This window comes from Phaenicophaeus curvirostris, chromosome 7 (genome assembly GCF_032191515.1).
Source record: "Phaenicophaeus curvirostris isolate KB17595 chromosome 7, BPBGC_Pcur_1.0, whole genome shotgun sequence".
NCBI lineage: Eukaryota > Metazoa > Chordata > Aves > Cuculiformes > Cuculidae > Phaenicophaeus > Phaenicophaeus curvirostris.
Genome location: NC_091398.1, coordinates 38566203 through 38572115, shown reverse-complemented (window position 1 = coordinate 38572115; position 5913 = coordinate 38566203). Strand labels below are relative to the sequence as shown.

The window sequence follows — 5913 nt, the reverse complement described above, 5'->3', positions numbered from 1 at the left end:
TTGATTTTAAGCTTAACATTTCTATTACATTCATTTAAAAGCAAGTCAAAGTCTTGTATTTAGTGAGGAATACTTTCACGATCTACTGCTTTGAATTTTCTTTTGAATGTCAGCTGTATTTATAATAGTACAGGAATACCAACATGAATAAATAATTTCTATTGCTTACCTATTGCTTAGGTTCTTGGCGTGCTTTCAGGATAACTTCTGCACCAGGAGGCAAAGAAGCCAACACAGAAAGGAAAATTGCTCATCATCTGTGCACACGGGTCAAGAGATGTCCCAGACTAAAAAATGTAAGAATCACTTGATATTATACTTTGCCTTTGGGCCCAGCAAAGAATCCAGCCAGGAACATGACATTTCTACCAAACACCTTTAAAAAGCAAGAATTTCCCTGCTTTCCCACACGATAGGCAAAGCAAAGTTTTGTTTACACATTAGAAAACTGAGAGTTAAAACTTTTTCTCTCCCAAAATAAACAGAAAAGGATCCAGATCTTCATCCTGAAGACCTGGGATTCCAGTGCTCCGCTTTCAGCAATTACATATTCAGCTACAATCTTTTTATAAGTGAACAAGGTATTTTCCTCCACGAGCATGTTGTTGGAACCGAACACCGAACAAATGAACCATGCCTCCAGGTTGTCAGAGAGATTTACATGTGACTACACAGCAGTTTGGGTATTCCACTGTGATTTCTCGCCAGGGCTGAGCAAGCTGATTAATCTAACATATTCCTGGTAGAAACTGTCCAGCATTTCTCCAGGAAAGAAAAGTTTGTAGCCTGGCACACCTTCACGATATCATGTGCTAATTTCACCTATTTACTCAGAAAACAGCTTTTTGCCAAACACAGCACCAGGTAGAAGTTTTAGAAGCTTTTTTCATGTGCTAAATGCTCATTAGTAGTTTGTCAGTGTTCCATTTCCCTAATTATTTTGGTACCTATGCAACCATACAAGCACTTCATAGGAATAAATTCCATCTCTGCACTAGCAGAGAATGACAATTTACAACTTTTAGAAAGGCTATTTCCAACAAATAATCATGTTCCCCTCTTTTTTATTATTATTTTTTTGCCTGCAAAACTAGCAGCAGCACACAGAGCAGTAAATATTCCTACTGCTGACAGATTTGGTAAGTGGGTTTAATCAGAAGCTTTCCTTTTGCATCAATCAGCTTTCCCCATAACCTAAGCCAGGCCCTTACACATCTCATAGATATACCCAGATAGTGGAGTTATAAGTCTGATTTTTTGTGATGTTAATGCAACATTATGATAGATATCTATTAGCAGGGAGAGCAGAGTAGCAGACAGACTCCAGTGCCTTTAATAGTGGCTGCTCTTTCTTTGTCAGTGTCAATCCATGCTGGAATCACAGGGAATGAGTGAATGTGACAGGAGAGGACCGCACCAATTATGGATGAAGGGATACTATCTACTCCCACTGGTTGATGTGATTTATTCGACGGTCCTTCTGCATTTATAGAACAGCAGATTGTAGCTGCTTATGAAGTGACAAATAGTGCTCAATGACATTGACTGACTTGTCTGATCAATTTAGCTTGTCTGAAAAGTAGCTGTGAATTGCTGTCCTCGTTGAACGACTGTACGAACAATCCTGGTTCAACTTTCCCCTATGCGAAACCTCAAATGCCATTGATAAAGATAATTTCCTTTAAACAAGTAACACTACAGTCCCGTACAAGGAATGAAAAATAGTAACCTTTCCTATAGCATAACTTTTAAATGTATTTCACTTAAAGAATGCTTTGTCTTTGAGACTGTGTCAGTGGAACATTTTTATTCTTCTATAAGTTCTTGAATATTTGATATATTTTGGTGGAGAAGCAATGTATCTGACAGAGGGGAAACAACTGGAGTTTTCTTGCAGAAACCAACAAAGCAACTTTTCATGTTTCTAGTAAGGTTGCCAACCGCCCTGATTGTATTGAGCCTTGAGTCATTGGATTAATTTTTAAATTCAGAGCTCTTGGATTCTGATAATGATGTAATTCAGCTTTTGTATTAAAACCAAGAAAAGAAATAAAAAGGAAATTCCTAGCCCTGTGGTCAGAGAGCAACTTGAAAATGTGATTTCAGTGAACCCAACAGGATCAAATTCCAGAAGAAATTGCAAGCCAGATTACAAATGTTGAGGCATTTTGGGCTTTTTTGTGGGTTCCAAGAAGTAATCTTAGGGATAAAGGAGCCTGACAGGGCTTTATAGCACTTGAGATTGACAGCACAAGAACATCTTTGAAGTCTGGCTCATTTTGATAGAGCTGTTGTGTTAATAACCTAATATTGAAAACAGTCAAAATTTCAGTGACTGGTAGCCCCTCTGACAGAAGAGGTTTTTAAATGTGAAGAGGTGGCAGAGCCAGGCCGTTGGGTGCCATATAATCCTCACTGCTTTTAGTGAGCCTCAGCACAACCCTTCTAACAGCGCTGGAATTGCATGATAAGGTGTTACTCGGCACGAGCAAAGACCGCACAATACGGCCTTTCAATAAACATTGAATTAAAAAACCATTGAGAAACTGTTAACAAATTGTATTTTATCTAGCATGAGATTAGTATTTTTATAAAGTCATAATGTCATGCCCCACCTTGTAAATAATACTTATATTTCTTACATGAAGCAGGCACAGGAGTTGCCTGCAAATGGTAACTCTGTGTATAAATATATACAAACTTGTGAGTGGGTCTAGACACACATATCAATATATATATGGTCATAAATACATATATATCAATGTCTGCGTGTGGGGGGTGCATATGCACTGTTCATTATATATTACAATATTAAACTGTTATCCATGCACAAGTATATTTATGTATATATTTCAATTTATTAGAGCTAGGCAGTCCTTTACAGACTTAATAAAGAGCCCCAGCATTATAAGCCAAGAGCCATTTTTCCCTTTCCCTGTATTATTCAAATTTATTAAACAATATTTCACATTTGTTTGACACAATGTCAGACTCGGGACTCCTAAAGAACTGCTGCAGCTTTGGAACTGTTATGCTTTCTTGGACTTTAATCATTTTTGGCAAGGCTCCATTTCCTGTCAGAAAGTGAAACAGCTTAGGAATGTCATTTTCACGAAAGAAAACAGAGAGAATCCGAGAGGAAGTTCTCCTCCACTCCAGAGCCCATAAGATACTCAAACACACTCGCAGGAGGGCTGGAATACATCAAACATTAGCAGAGGGAAAAGGACACACTTTTCCCACATTAAAATACATGGATAAAGTTGAACTTCTGCTAAAAATAGTTCCCATGACTAATCCTATTAAGTTTTTAAAAAATTGGGCCGTTTCTCCCTTGAAGTCAAATTGTTTTTTAACTTCAGAATGACATTAGAAAAAGGCTCTAAAGTGCCTTTGCCTAAGTCAAAGTCCCTGGAAGATTATTTTTTCTTTTCTGTATTTTTTTGTTCTCTTTTTTTTTTTTTTTAAGTGAGATATGAAAAATGAGGACGGGAGCACAGACCACTTTTCTAAAAGGGCAATTTACCTATTGAAGAGGTGGGGAGGATCAGTCTCTCCCAGGTCATCACTTGTGATTTACCTTTTAAAAGATAGGAGAAGGTTAAAGGGAGCAGATTTAAAGTAATCCTTACCTCTGCCATCTCAGTGCCTAGAGAATCTGAGCACAGCCCTGGGACAGTTGTATAAAGCCTCCCACATTTTTGTTCATCACCTATTTTCTTCATTCAGAGGGCTGCTTAGGTAGAAACCACCTCGACTACTTGTTGTGTTGAGGAAACAAGCAATGGTCAGATGGAGTTTGTCAACGCAACCTACACCACGGCAGGAAAAACACTCCACTAGCAAAGATAGCAGTTCCCACTGCATCTTGGCCGCACCGGCAGTAAACATAACTAAGGACTTAGTTATGTTTATAACTTAGTTATGTTATGGACTTAGTTATGTTAACCACCAGATCCACGCACAATTTATGAACCCTATTTGAGGCTCATTTGGGTGGTTTCCTATCGGACTGAACACTCCGGTTTTATTCCAAGTGTTTCTTCATCCTTGTTTGTTTGTGCTAACATGCTAGACAGAAACCTCAAGATATGGTAATACCATGGCTGTTTCAGAGCTGGCTGCAAAGGAGGGTGAGGCTCCGTTTCTAAAGGAAAACTCATTTTTGGCTTGTTCAAGGAATTTGACCTAAATCCAAACAGCGCTCATACATAACCAGGAAAGGCAGGTAAGTTTATCTGTTGTACTTTTCCTAGAATTAGGTTAAATACCAAATGATTTTAAGAGCCTTACAAGTGTCTTAGCCCTGTTTGCTTTGACTGCAATGCATGCTTAAATCTGTACTTTTGCAACCCCAGGGGAGCACATGCTGCCCTGTGGGACCAGTATGTGAGCCAGAGGGTTGGTGAGCCTAAACTGGGAGGACATTCCAGCACCAATGTCCACAGGACCCAAACACAAGAGGCCCAGAAGAGAGCATCCAGCTGGCAAAAGCTAAGCAGAGTGTGTTATCTGATCTAGTGGGACGTGTCCCTGCCCATCACAGGTGGGTTGGAATAGACATTATCCTTAAGGTTCCTTCCAACCCAAATTATTCTACGATTCTATGACGTGTCATGAAAAAAAAAGACAAAATTCTAAAGGGAAAAAAACAACCTGTAATTGTGCTCCAAAAAACACAAGTGTTTCTAGCTCAGGCATGAAAAATGGCAGGATTCAGCATTAACAAACCCCTTTCCTGCTGAAGCACAGGGGAAAGAAGTTAATAGAAGGGAAAGAGAAATGAAAATAACGTAATGAACTCACTTAGCAATAAATCTGCCCTTTCTACAGTTTGTGTGTGGATTTCTCTTCAAATAGATGAGAACAGAGGATAAGGGGATGAAGAATGGAGGGGTCACAGGAGTTGTCTACTTCCATAAACCTTCACAGCTCCTGGTTTAAATGCATCCTCCATGTACTTTCTGCTCAGCAGAGGTACTAAACAGAGCAAATGCGAACAGCACAAGTGTTCACTCAAGTTGGTTCAGGCAGAAAAACAAACACGTGCCCTTAGAGAAGGGAAAGAAGAGAACAGGTTATGATAGGAAAATGAACCCCTTCACATGTGCTTTTTCTCTCTGTCTCTTGGGCATCACAAGACAGGTACAATCAGGTGGCCCCAGCATGTTACACACACACCAGGGGACTGTAAAGATTCCCAGCATCAGCCTACATCTGCTTGCATGGAAGTCCCAACCCCACACCCTCTTCAATGACAGCAGATTTAGGTCAATACCAAAACGCTGTACTCACCACATCATTCCTTGCCACCCCCCTGAAACTCTTCTGCTGTCATTGTTTTCCTTTCTGCCCCCAGCTGAGCTTTCATGGTGCTCTCTGATGTTTCTGTGCGGAATAATTCATACCCCCAGCCCAAACCTGTGGTACCTTAGTCTTCCCACCACACCACTGCCGGTCATCCTGACATCGTCTTCTACCTCAGACCAGCTTTACTGCTGAATCTCTAATTCAAAACTAGGAGATGGCATTTGTTTGTTGTTAAAAGTATAACTGTTTGCACTTACGATACCGTCTTGCAGAAAGTTAGTCACTAAGGAACTTTTCCAGTCATTTCTTCTCCAGCACAAGCTACAGGTTTCCATGGCTATATTCCACAGGAAAAAAAAAAAAGAAAAAAGAAAAAAAAAAGAAAAAAGAAAGAAAAATTCTAACTTCATGCGTAGATTAAAATACTTCAAAGTCTCAAACACTCAAGCCATCACTAACACATGCAATAATATAAACTGGAATGAATTTTCAGGATGTAGTAGGCTAAAACTCAGCTTTTGGAGCAGCAGGGCTGAAGTGCAATTTGACATTGGGCCTCCCCATGCCCCCCTCCACACACTATTCCTTACCTCATCGTCTTCT

General features: G+C 39.7%; 1 long non-coding RNA gene across 1 annotated transcript; it reads right to left on the bottom strand.

Annotated features, from left to right (window-relative positions):
• Positions 1–204: 204 nt before the first annotated feature.
• LOC138722479 (uncharacterized) lies at positions 205–5649 on the bottom strand. Its single transcript, XR_011337712.1, has 3 exons — positions 5568–5649; positions 4807–4980; positions 205–287 (listed from the first exon to the last, which is right to left on the bottom strand). It is a non-coding gene; the product is annotated as an uncharacterized lncRNA (long non-coding RNA).
• Between the last annotated feature and the right edge of the window lie 264 nt (positions 5650–5913).